At 42.4% G+C, this 13697-nt stretch overlaps 2 non-coding genes and 1 pseudogene across 2 annotated transcripts; all 3 read right to left on the reverse strand.

The window, feature by feature from the left end:
* Nucleotides 1–241: 241 nt before the first annotated feature.
* On the reverse strand, nucleotides 242–343 carry LOC142690652 (U2 spliceosomal RNA; annotated as a pseudogene).
* A 1285-nt stretch (nucleotides 344–1628) lies between these two features.
* On the reverse strand, nucleotides 1629–1816 carry LOC142690597 (U2 spliceosomal RNA). The gene has a single exon (XR_012859338.1). It is a non-coding gene; the product is annotated as a U2 spliceosomal RNA (small nuclear RNA).
* Nucleotides 1817–8413: 6597 nt separating this feature from the next.
* Nucleotides 8414–8599, reverse strand: LOC142690581 (U2 spliceosomal RNA). Its single transcript, XR_012859328.1, has one exon. It is a non-coding gene; the product is annotated as a U2 spliceosomal RNA (small nuclear RNA).
* Between the last annotated feature and the right edge of the window lie 5098 nt (nucleotides 8600–13697).

A 13697-nucleotide genomic window follows, 5' to 3' on the forward strand; every position in this document is an offset into this window, starting at 1 on the left:
GAGGTTCTTCCACGAAATTTCTTCCGCAGCGGTTCCTCGTCGAGCTTCTTCTTCTGCGGCCGAGCTTCTTCGAAGATCCCCTTCAGCAGCGGCTCTTCTCCGAAGTTCTCCTTCTTCCCGGCAGCGATCTCCCGGAGCTTCTTCCTCGATGGCGGCTTCTCCCTTCTGGATCGTCGTCTTCGCTGGTTCTTCTCCGCAGTTCGTCGCCGGCTTCGTCTGGAACGCTCTTGGATCGCTAAGCTAGTGTTTATAGCCCCCAGTGGTTCTCCGAGCTATCTATCCTTACAAGGACTGATAAGAACAGATACTACACTTGATCTTAGCCAAAAGGCCGAGAAGCGATAACCCGAATGGGCCGGCCGTTGACCGAGCCTGTCCCATACTGCTGTTCACCCCTTGCAGCGATTCAGCCTACTCCTAGGCAATTCCATGGGGCCCTGCAGGCTCACACACATTTACAGCTACTAAGCGGGAGGTGAATAAAGGCCGGAGAGGAAGCTACACAGGATTTGCTTCTTTTGCTTGCACCACAATGCAGTGCTGAAAGAGGAGGAATCTACATAAAAACACCTTCCTGGCAACGCCCAAATGCCCTCCTGCCATGCAGATAAACACTGGCAGCGGCAGCAAGTGCATGCCCACAGCCACCCCTTGTTCCTTCACACCTTGTATCAGCTGTAATCCAGTCCAGTCCAGTGCTGCCTGCTGAGCAGCACTGACCAACACTGCCTGGGCCCAGGCTTTTATCTATCTCTGAGGCAGGCCCCATTATGATGTCAGAAAGCTGGCTCTGGAATCCTGAGGGCTCCACTATGACACGTGCAAAGTTCCGTCTGAACTTTATATAAGACGGTGAGGCTCAGTCAGTCACTCAGTGTTGCCTGAGAGGGCAACACTGCAACAGCCGGCCGCCAGGCTGTCTTTTTTTTGCACATTTATTTGCCTCCAGGAGGCCACAAGAGGGAGACAAGGGACTGCAAAATGGAAAATAAGCATCCACCAACTTTACAGACAACTTCTCCTTGCTCCTACAACCTCCATCCTTGCACAGTTTGTTATTCTTCTAGGTAACATAGTAACAAATCCAAATTGCTGCTCTCTTTGTAGGCAAGCAAGGGTTTGTTGCAACTGCAATTCTTACTTCTTCTTGAAATGTAGGGACGACAGTACATTCCATCACATCCATCTAGTGTACACAGGTAGGTCCATTGTGGCGGGTAGGCGGCTGGCTGCTTTAATGGCTGTTTGCTGTTCCCCTACTCCACTCCACTCCACTATTTGACTGTGGTGCTGCATCAATCAGTGGCTGGCTCAGGTGCAGCTCTTTAACTTACCTAGGAGGGAGGGAGGGCGGAGAGAAGACAAGGAAGGTGAATGAGCTGTTCCAATGTGAAATGCCGGAAACACAGAAACACAGAAGACACACACACACACACACAACAAGAGGTGGCAATGTATTAATTAATTGCATTTAATAAATGAGCTCATTATCACACATGACTGTACAAATGCATTGTCCAACAGGTGTTGAAATAATGGGATTAAAAGGGGAGATCCCATCAGAAAGACAAAAACAATAGCAAACACAAATAGCACTTTTGGAATCTGATTTTAGTCAACACATAAGGGAAGGGTGCACCGGTCCTGGAAATACTGCAATACCAGGTCAATGCGTGGAGTGGACAGAGCAAGCTCTATTTCCATCTCCCTGTTCTAAAAATCCATTTAATATATGGTCCCCAGATAGGGGACGTATCAGATATTAAACTGATAAGAACAGATTTTTTTAAGTTGACTACCCCAACTTTGGGGGTAACCGTTTATTTAAAATTTTTCAGGTTTTACAATAAATTAACATTTTCCAACATTTTTACAGGGATTCACATTTTACAACAATGGTTAAGAAATAAATACAAATTGTCAGATTAAAATCATACAATTTATAAAAGGGCACTTGGTGGCATCATATTATAGAATTCCATTCGCTAAAAAACCATTTTCTACTTAAAACAGGAGAGAATTTTTTGTCTAAAAGATAATATTTGTGCATTTCATAAAAACAAATTCCTAAAATATCATTCACAGATAAAATTTCATGTTTGAATAAAAGAATATTCCTGGCCGCCCACAGAGCTGCTTTAACGCAGTTAGTAATCTTCCATGCCATAATTTTCTGAGTCCTTGTTGGGCACTCCAGACATCCGTAAAATACGCCTTCACTTGTAATTCTTTTTATTCCGGTTATCTTCTTCATCAAGGGGAGGATTTTTGTCCATATTAGTTGTGAAAAATAACATTGCCAAAAGAGATGTAAGACTGTCTCGTCATCGCGGCATCCTCCCCTTGGACACGCAGCCGAGTTGGTCAGTCCCCTTCGATGCTGGAATGCCCGGCATGGAAGACACTCGTGGGCGCAGCTCCAGGCCAGATCCTTCTGTGAATTAAAAATGAATTTAGCATTAACCATGCTCCAGATAATTTTGCATTTGTTTTCATTAAAATTGCTAATGGGGGCTATTAAAACATTTTCTTTTATTTCCTTTAAAACATATTTACTATTTTTTACATCTTCTATTCTTTTGTCTTTTAGGTTAAAAAGGTTCACTATTTTTTCTAAAATCTTATACTGGTCTGGCAGGTTAAAAGCATATGGCGAGCTTAAAACCGTAGAGAACCATCCGTACCTCCTCATAAAATAGCCAGTGTTAAAACGGATAAAATAAGACCAGTAGTGTTCCTTAAAAACAGTATTAAGACACAGTGTAAAAAAATGGATTAAAAGAAATGCTTTTATATTTGGAAAATCTTTACCACCCATTAGCTTTGGTAACATCACTTTTTCTCTCCTGAGCTTCTCCATCCTAGAATTCCATAAAAATGTAAAACATGCCTTGGTAATCTTTTTTAATAAAATATCAGGGGGAGGGAAAACCATACTTAGATATAATAAAATTGGTAAAATCACCATTTTTGTGATTAAAATTTTTCCCTCCATTGTCAGTTTTCTAAGATTCCATAAACAAATTTTCTTATTAACTTTTTGTGCCACCAAGTCCCAACTGATAAAACCATTGTTTGACTCATTGAAGGAGACCCCTAAAATCTGTACAGACTCCGACACAGGGACTGGAATGTCCTGTAAAATCATATTGCCAATATTTAAAATATTACTTTTATTAAAATTGACTTTAAAACCGGAGGAGCAGCAAAATTGGTATATCTGTTGTAATGCTTTTTGCAGTGACGGGGCGTCCCTGCACAGGACCGCGACATCATCCATGTACCCCACCACTTTTGCCTCTAGTCCCCCCCCGCCCGGCAGGGGGACTCCACATATCTGCCTGTCATTCCTCAATCTGCAGAGTAGAGGCTCGATCGCACATATAAAAAGTAGTGGGGACAAGGGACACCCCTGCTTCACTCCGGAGTTTAAAAGGACATCCTGTGTCTTAAAACCCTTTACTAAAATCTTGCTCGTACAATTTTCATAAAAGGCCTTCAGAGACTGTAAAAAACCTTCTGGTATACCCATCTTTTCTAAAACTTTAAAAAGATAAAAATGTGATACTCTATCAAAGGCTTTCTCGAAATCTATGGATAAAACCGCCAATCTGCCTTTTCTCTCCTTCGTATCACCAATAGCATCTTTTAAAAGGTTTAAATTGTCCCATATGCTCCTCCCAGGTATCCCACAGACTTGGTTGGAGTGGACGATTTTCTCTATAACAGCCTTTAGTCTATTCGCGCAAATCTTGGCCATTATTTTATAGTCTGCGTTTAGTAAGGTGATAGGCCTCCAGTTTTTAATATCTGTTTTGTCCCCCTTTTTATAAAGCAGGGACACCTCACCTTTCTTCCAGGACCCTGGGAGGGCTTTTGTTCTAAAAACTTGAGTAAAAAGGGAATAGAGATCCTCTTTTAAAACTCCATAAAATGTGACATAAAACTCTATGGGTATACCATCAGGGCCAGGGACTTTACCTGTTTTAAAACTCTTGATGGTATCTAAAATCTCCTGTTCCGTAATATCCTGTAATAAAAAATCTTTGGAGACAGGATTTAAAACAGCGTCAACCTCCTTCAATGAGTCGTTCATCAAATCAACATTAACAAGCTTTATATTAAAAAGATCCGCATAAAATCTGTGTACCTTTTTTAAAATATTGTCAGTGTTTGTATCTCCATCAACATTGTCTAACAGGGTATGCTTATCGTTAATTTTCTTAAAAAAGTACCTGGAGCAGGTCTCATTTTCCTCGAGGTGTTTCATTTTTGAGCGAAAGACAATTTCCTTACCTCTCTGCTCCAGGCACTGGGAGATCTCCTTCCTAATCTCCATAATCTCCTCCTCCACCTGCATACCCTGTTCTCTGAACTTGTATTGGGTCTGCAGCCGGGTATTCAAATTAGCAAAAAAATCCTGTTTTTCTTTTGCTTTTCTCCTTCCGATTTTTATGAAAAAGTCTCTTATTTTTATTTTTATTTTCTCCCACCATGAGACTATGGACATATTTGGATGTCTTACCCGTCTGCAGCCCTTATAAAAGGTAATAAAATCAGATAAAATTTGCGGATCATCTAAAAGGGAAACGTTCATTTTCCAGGCTTTTTTGACAGTATTTTTCCCAATATCATTTTTAACTTTAAAATACAATAATTTATGATCAGATAAAACATTGGGATTAAGATCACATTTAAAAGGCAGTACTTGATAAGAGCAGAATATAAAATCGATCCTGGAGCTACAGTTCACATTGCTCCAGGTGACGCCGGCCTCTGCAGATAAATTTCTGTTACATTTCTTAAAAACATCAGTAAGTTTAAAATCAGTAACTATATCTTTTAATAATGAGGAGGTTTTGTCATAATTCCTGCTTACTGAGTTAGAGAACCGGCGTTCCCCCTTTAAAATACAATTAAAATCACCCGCTAAAACAAGTGGCTCTGAATCGTTTAAAAAAAGGGGTAAAATCTCTAGCATTCTAGCTCTTTCATTCTTGTCCGAGGACCCATAAAAATTTAAAAACTGCCATCTAATACCGTCTATAAAAGCTTTGACCAATAAAATTCTACCTGGTAAAATTTCATTAAAACTGTCAATTAAAACGTTCCCTTTAAATAAAATGGCGACACCTGCGGCTCTGGAATCGTTAGACCCGGACCACACTGAAGGTCCGAGTCTCCAGTCTTCCTTATATTTGTTGTAGTTCGTGCGATGTGGGATACAGCATTCCTGTAGGAAAAAAACGGTGGCGGAAAAAATAGAAAGATAATCAAACAGGGCAGCTCTTCTCGTCTTGGAATGCACGCTCCTAACATTTAAGGAAATGCCACCTAACTCTGCCATGAGGAAAAGGGAAAAGAGACAGTCTTATGTAATCTTACCCGAGGTGGCCTCAGCAGTCCTCGGCGTTACCAGAGACCTCACTCGAACTCTCATCGCCCTCCGACTTCAAACCGACTGTATAACTTGAGGAGATTGGAGAGGAACTCATGTCAGACAGCTGACCCCCCGCCATACCTGAGGCACTGATCGAAAATGGGTCCCATATGGACTCCACGGGCAAGGTTTCTGGAGCATCTCGTATGGCAGCCTCCTCCCCTACGATAGGGGCAGGAAACGCACTCGCGGCCGTTTCAGGGACTTCTGTCACCTCAGAGGTGGCTATGCTTGTCTCCCCCAACTGGCGAGAAGGGGGGAGACCTTCAGCTGGTGCTTCCGGGGGCGCGTCAACTGGTTTCCCTGCTTTCGCTCTAGCAGGTACTCCCATCGGCACCCCCGCTGCCACCTCCGAGTACGCCCTACGCCTCTTAGACCTTGCTGCCGCTCCGCCCGGGTCCTCTGCCTCAGGTACAGGCTGACCCAGCACCTCCTGCGGCCCAGGCGGATCAGCTTCATCCGAACTACCCATCTCCTCCGTTTCCTGAGGGGGCTTTTTCGTCCGCTGATCACTGGCTCTTCTCTTAAACCGCCTTTGCTCCTTTGGGTCACCTGTTTGGGGGGGTCTGCTGGAGGTGTCCATGTCATCAGCCTCTTCACCTCTTGGTTCCTCTCCTTGTGCGGGGGCGATCTGGCCTGCTGGCTGCTCTGGACGCCTCGGCCGGACCTCGGGTTGTTCCGATCTGTGGGGACAAGTAGCATATAGATGACCAACTCGGCTGCAAAAACGACACCTTTTCCCCAGAGGGCAAGTTTTGGCCTCGTGCTCAGAGCTGCCACAGTTCCTACAGGTGCTTTCGCAGAACTCTTTGGTGTGACCGTACTTTTGACATTTTCTACAGAATGGAGGCATTCCTGTGTAAAAAAGATCTCCTGCCATATCACCTAATTTAAAGCGTGCTGGCGGCAACATTATCCCCCCTGCTGTATTGGCATCTCTATAACAAGTTACTAAAAATCTCCACTTTGACGTCCAAACTCCAACTTCGTTCATTATTTTGCCAATACATTTTACACTTTTGAAATAGGGGGATAAAAAGGACATCACATCTTTTAAATCAGCAAACGGGCAGTACATTTTTATCACAATCATCTTAGTGATGTCCAACACATGTTCGTAAAATTCAATACCGTCCAGTCTCGGATCGTTTTTTACCATGTATGCCGCCAGCAGATCTTGGAACACTCCATTCTGTACAAAAGTTATGTCGTATGTTCTTCTCCTAGGATAGTCTTGTACCGCCAATATCTCCCGCTTCTGAATGTTGAAAATGCCAACAAGCACGGTCTCCACCAAGAACTTCAGGCCGCAGGTCGTCGCCTTCTCTTCTGATACAATTACACGGATTGTATTCTTTATCCGGGCATACGCCGGTATCTCACCAGGACTTTCGTCCATGGTGAGGGGTTTTCAAGGAAAGTTACGCCACCCGTTGGTGACGTAACGTCTACGCAGCTTTTCCCCTTTTCGGCCGAAGCCTACACGGGGGATATGTGGATCGCAACTCGTTGCTCAGGACTAAGCCTCTCTCCCAAATAGCAGCACGGGGGTGAAGTCCAGGCGAACCTGGACGATCCCCCGAGGCCGAGAGAGAGGGTACCTGAGCACCTCCTAACCAAGACCAGGCAGCACTGACTACAAGTAATCAGAACTACACTTGATCTCAGCCAGAAGGCCGAGAAGCGATAACCCGAATGGGCCGGCCGTTGACCGAGCCTGTCCCATACTGCTGTTCACCCCTTGCAGCGATTCAGCCTACTCCTAGGCAATTCCATGGGGCCCTGCAGGCTCACACACATTTACAGCTACTAAGCGGGAGGTGAATAAAGGCCGGAGAGGAAGCTACACAGGATTTGCTTCTTTTGCTTGCACCACAATGCAGTGCTGAAAGAGGAGGAATCTACATAAAAACGCCTTCCTGGCAACGCCCAAATGCCCTCCTGCCATGCAGATAAACACTGGCAGCGGCAGCAAGTGCATGCCCACAGCCACCCCTTGTTCCTTCACACCTTGTATCAGCTGTAATCCAGTCCAGTCCAGTGCTGCCTGCTGAGCAGCACTGACCAACACTGCCTGGGCCCAGGCTTTTATCTATCTCTGAGGCAGGCCCCATTATGATGTCAGAAAGCTGGCTCTGGAATCCTGAGGGCTCCACTATGACACGTGCAAAGTTCCGTCTGAACTTTATATAAGACGGTGAGGCTCAGTCAGTCACTCAGTGTTGCCTGAGAGGGCAACACTGCAACAGCCGGCCGCCAGGCTGTCTTTTTTTTGCACATTTATTTGCCTCCAGGAGGCCACAAGAGGGAGACAAGGGACTGCAAAATGGAAAATAAGCATCCACCAACTTTACAGACAACTTCTCCTTGCTCCTACAACCTCCATCCTTGCACAGTTTGTTATTCTTCTAGGTAACATAGTAACAAATCCAAATTGCTGCTCTCTTTGTAGGCAAGCAAGGGTTTGTTGCAACTGCAATTCTTACTTCTTCTTGAAATGTAGGGACGACAGTACATTCCATCACATCCATCTAGTGTACACAGGTAGGTCCATTGTGGCGGGTAGGCGGCTGGCTGCTTTAATGGCTGTTTGCTGTTCCCCTACTCCACTCCACTCCACTATTTGACTGTGGTGCTGCATCAATCAGTGGCTGGCTCAGGTGCAGCTCTTTAACTTACCTAGGAGGGAGGGAGGGCGGAGAGAAGACAAGGAAGGTGAATGAGCTGTTCCAATGTGAAATGCCGGAAACACAGAAACACAGAAGACACACACACACACACACAACAAGAGGTGGCAATGTATTAATTAATTGCATTTAATAAATGAGCTCATTATCACACATGACTGTACAAATGCATTGTCCAACAGGTGTTGAAATAATGGGATTAAAAGGGGAGATCCCATCAGAAAGACAAAAACAATAGCAAACACAAATAGCACTTTTGGAATCTGATTTTAGTCAACACATAAGGGAAGGGTGCACCGGTCCTGGAAATACTGCAATACCAGGTCAATGCGTGGAGTGGACAGAGCAAGCTCTATTTCCATCTCCCTGTTCTAAAAATCCATTTAATATATGGTCCCCAGATAGGGGACGTATCAGATATTAAACTGATAAGAACAGATTTTTTTTTTTTTATTAAATCCTCAGATGGGATATTCAACGGTCCAAAACTACCATTAGAACATCAGTAACAGTTATAGGGCACTGTTTCCCATCATCATGTGGACTTTCTTTATTTCCAACAAATAATACACATAAATAAACATAAAATAGCTATTAGGAACAATTTACTACATCTATCCACTTTCTCACTTTCCACACTCCTTCAGCATCTTCTCCTCTTCTCCTTTTATCCCACAAAAAACAAACATATAATTTTCCTAACACCATTCTTACACTGTCTTTTACAGGAAATTCTTTTCTTTTAAATACATACACATTTCTAACATCCCATAATACTTCTTTTATACATGCAAGCAGCAACCACAACACTCTCTCTTTTTCTCCATTACACGCACACAAACCAAACATAAACATTTCAAAAGATAACAAACTTACCCCAGTCAACTCTTTACATAACGGTCCCATTCTCTTTATCACTTCTCTTGCATACTGGCAATTCCAAAACAAATGAACAATACTCTCTTTTCCATTACAGCCAGACCTCGGGCACGCATCACTCCTGACCAAACCTCGATTCCTCTGGAACTCTCTAACCGGTAGTACTCCGTGAAGGCTTTGCCAGACTAACTCTCTCTGTTTATTCGTTAAGCCATCCATTCTTACTTTCTTCCATACTTTACTTACATCTCTTCCTCTCACCATATTTATACTACACTCAGTCTCTCTACATTCAATCATCCTATACACTAGACTCTTATTTCGCAACATTCTGACATCCACATCCCGTAATTCATATTTACCAAGGAACTTGTACATCCATACATACCACACAGGAATGACGAAGGAAACAGGACGACGCAAATCTCGCACACACCACTTCATTCGAATCAAATAGGTACCAAATAAATATCTACACATATATGCGTACTTTCCATCTGATCTAACTACTCTCAATAGAAAGATAACCAAATTTACCCCAAAATAAATTTCTAAATTTGGAAACCCAAGACCTCCCTTATCTATACTTTTCACTAAAATTTCTCTTTTAGCCCTCTCCATTTTGGATCCCCATAAAAAAACAAACAAAATTCTATTTAGACTCCTAAGACCCATATAGCTTGGTGGAAAGACTATGGCAATAAACAAAAAGATCGGTAAAATAATGCTTTTGATTACTAAGATTTTCCCAAAGAAGGATAAACTCCTCATTTTCCAAAAATTTAACTTGTTTTCAACTTTTTTCTTAGCATCTTCCCAACATTCCGCACCATCCAATCTTTCATTGAACTTTACACCCAAAACCTTAATTGGTCCATTCACTACATTCACTCCTATATCCCTCCTCAAAACGCCTTTTCCAAAATTTTTACATTCGCTCTTGTCCCAATTCACACGAAAAGCAGACACGCTACAAAAGAAGGACACTAGCAATTTCACTCGTCTCACTGAACACTCAGAATCACACCAAACACAAACATCATCCATATAACCACTTACTTTCCATTCTTTCCCTCCTCCACCTGGCACATGTACACCACGAATAACTTTGTCCTTTCTTATCATACACAACAAAGGTTCAATTGAACAAATAAAAACAATCGCAGACAACGGACATCCTTGACGCACGCCTGACAACACATTCACTTTCCTTCCTACATGCCCATTCAATAACACCCGACTATATATCCCTTTATATAGGCTTCTAATACGCCAGACAAACTCAACTGGAAACCCCATTCTAACTAAAACCTTAAATAAATAACTATGAGATAACCTGTCATAGGCTTTTTCAAAGTCTAAACTTAATAAAAAGACATCATTTTTCCTCTCCATAGAGTCCCATAAACAATCTCTCAGCATACACACATTCTCATGCAATCTTCTTCCAGGCACTGCACAACACTGTTCTTCCCCAATCACACTCTCTATCACATCACGCATCCTATTCGCGATCACCTTTGCATAAATTTTATAATCACAATTGAGCAACGTTATTGGACGCCAATTCTTCAAATCTTTCAAATCCCCTTTTTTTGGTATCAATACAATTACTCCTGCACGCATACTCTCAACCATTTCTTCATTCGTCCACATATATTTACATACTTCGAAGAAATCACGCCCTATCACATCCCACATACGTCTATAAAATTCTATTGGTAATCCGTCTTCACCAGGCGTTTTATTTACCGCCATACTATTTATTACCTTCCATAATTCTTCTATCACCAACTCTTTCATGACACCTTGTTTTTCTACATCACTCAACTTACCATCCAAAACTTTTAGCACATCACTTTCCATATCTTCATCTCTCCACTTATTTGCATACAAATCCTCATAAAAACTCGCAACTTCTTCACTTACTCCATCACCGCTCACCTCATTGCCATCTCTTCCAACCAACACATTCATACTTTGTCTTTTACTAAAGACTTTTTTGAAAAAAAACCTGCTACACTTCTCATCAAACTCCATTTTATCTAATTTTGCCCTATAAATAATACTTTTTCCTCTATCATTCAAATATTCATTAATCTCTCTTCTTACACACAAGATATCTTCATTCACTTCCGCACCGCTCTCTCTCAATTTATACAATAAATTCAGACGTGCATTTAGTCTCACATACTTCTCTCTTTTAACTGCAGCAGTTTTATACCCAAGATTCCTAAAAAATATTTTTGTTTTCCATTTAACCCAATCCCACCATTTACCTATATTATTGAAAGTTCCTTTTTGTCTACACCAACTCTCATACTTTCTAGCATACTCCTTTCTCACATCTTCACTTTCCATCAAATTAACATTTAATTTCCATAAACCACGCCCAGACACATTGTTTACATCCACATCTACTTCACATATAACCAATTCATGGTCAGAAAATACCACTTGCTGTTGACTGTAACTTAAAGGAACTAAGTTCCGAGAAATAAAACAATAATCTAAACAACTATGTATTCTACCTCTATCTGCATGATAGGTATTCAACCTGGGATCGATTTTGCATAATTTCTGCATGTCCGATAAATGAAAATCATTAATTATTTCTAATAATACTTTCCCTGAAATATCGACAGTACTTTTACCAATATCACAGTTCATGTCTCCAACTAATATTACCGGTAGCCCTCCTGGAACGAAAAACTTAATTTTATCAAACAAATTTTTTCTTTCAACTTTGTCCGTTGACGCATAAACATTAATGATACAAAACTTAACATTTTTATAGCTAAAAAAGGCCAAGATACACCTCCCCTCCTCTATAACTGTATAACTAATAAGAGACACTTCTTTTCCCTTAACTAAAATTCCCAGCCCATCATTTTTATTTGATACACTCCATGACCAAATTGAACTTCCATGCACCCATTCATCACTACTAATTGCTTCATTCAAACCACATTCTTGCAAACAATATATGACTGCATTTTCTTGTGCAAGAAACTCTAATATGGCAGTTCTTCTATTCTTAGTTTTAAACACTCTCACATTTTGTGAAGCGATTTTGACTCCCATATTGCCAAAAAACTTTTAGCTCATGGAGAACACTGAAAAAACAGAACAAAGGAAAAACATTATCTATAAAGTTCCACCACCATCCACAACGTCCGCAATGTCTTCCTCCAGCGTTTGCAACGAAGAGCCGGCTTGCGGGGTTTGGTTTTCACCCTCCTCACTACGTCTTTTCTTGAAAACCCTCCTCTGCACGCACAATGCTTGGCCATCTTCGTCTGATTCATCCCCACCACCCTCCCTTTGACTCTTTACCGTCTCTATGCTTGATGGGAACTCATGAATATTCGTTGGATCTGATTCATGCACCGCCTCCCCTGCCTCTTCAAACAGCTCCTCAAAGTGCCTCATCAGGGGTAAGAAAGGGTGGGGCCCACCTGGTTGCAAAATCTGTGGCTCACTTACTTTCAGCTTCTGTGCTCCGCCCGAGTCTTTCACCACACTAGCATAAGACTTTACCTGTTGCATTTGTCTTTGCTTTCTTTGCTCCTCCTGTCTCTGCTGTGCTGCTTTGGTTTTTTCCTCATTTGCAGCCCTTTGAGCATCTGCTACAGGACAAAACTTGTACATGTGGTCAGTCCCCCCACACGCATCACAGGATTTTGGGGTGGGGCACTCACCTGCAGTGTGGCCTTCTTGTTTGCAATTTCTGCAACACACTGATTTATCACAGAAGACCTGTGTGTGACCAAAGGAAAAACATTTCCTGCAATACCTTGGCTGTCCTGGATAACTTAGAAAACCACGGTGCCCTGCGACAGAGAAACTTGACGGTGGGTGTTGAAAACCCCCAACACAGTTTAAGTCACGTTTCAGCTTGACTTGAAATCTGTACTTACAGTTAAAAATCCCTAGGATGTTGGTCTGTGCAACTCCTCCTTTCACATACTCACAGTACTTGAGCAGGAAATCCACCAGCAGATCAATCTTGGTGTAAGGGTTATACACATGTACAAGCAAGTTAATTTCATTGAATCCAAACAATGGTGTAACTTTAACTCCTTGCATCATGGGATCTTCAGTGTTGTTTCTCAGCCACTCATATACATTAAGGCAAGTAAAATCCTCATGGAACGTGACATCGTACGCACCTGTTTTTGGAAAGTCTTGTACAGCATAGATGTCTTGCCTTTCTGCTCCAGCCTTTTTTTCGATAAGATCTGCAACCACAAATTTCACGTTGTTCTTGTTGGCTTCTCTCGGGGGCACTTCAATCCGGATGGTATTCTTGATGGCAGCCATTCTTCACAATAAACCTGTCGGTACAAAACCACAGCAAAAAAAGTTTCCCGTAAACGGAAACGGAGGATCGCTCCAAACTCGCACCTCCAGCCCAAACCAGGCAATAAACCTGATCTGAGCCAAAAGGCCGAGAAGCGATAACCCGAATGGGCCGGCCGTTGACCGAGCCTGCCTAATACTGCTGTTCACCCCTTGCAGCGATTCAGCCTACTTCTAGGCAATTCCATGGGGCCCTGCAGGCTCACACACATTTACAGCTACTAAGCGGGAGGTGAATAAAGGCCGGAGAGGAAGCCAGACAGGATTTGCTTCTTTTGCTTGCACCACAATGCAGTGCTGAAAGAGGAGGAATCTACATAAAAACGCCT

Source organism: Rhinoderma darwinii (assembly GCF_050947455.1).
Source record: "Rhinoderma darwinii isolate aRhiDar2 chromosome 5 unlocalized genomic scaffold, aRhiDar2.hap1 SUPER_5_unloc_34, whole genome shotgun sequence".
NCBI lineage: Eukaryota > Metazoa > Chordata > Amphibia > Anura > Rhinodermatidae > Rhinoderma > Rhinoderma darwinii.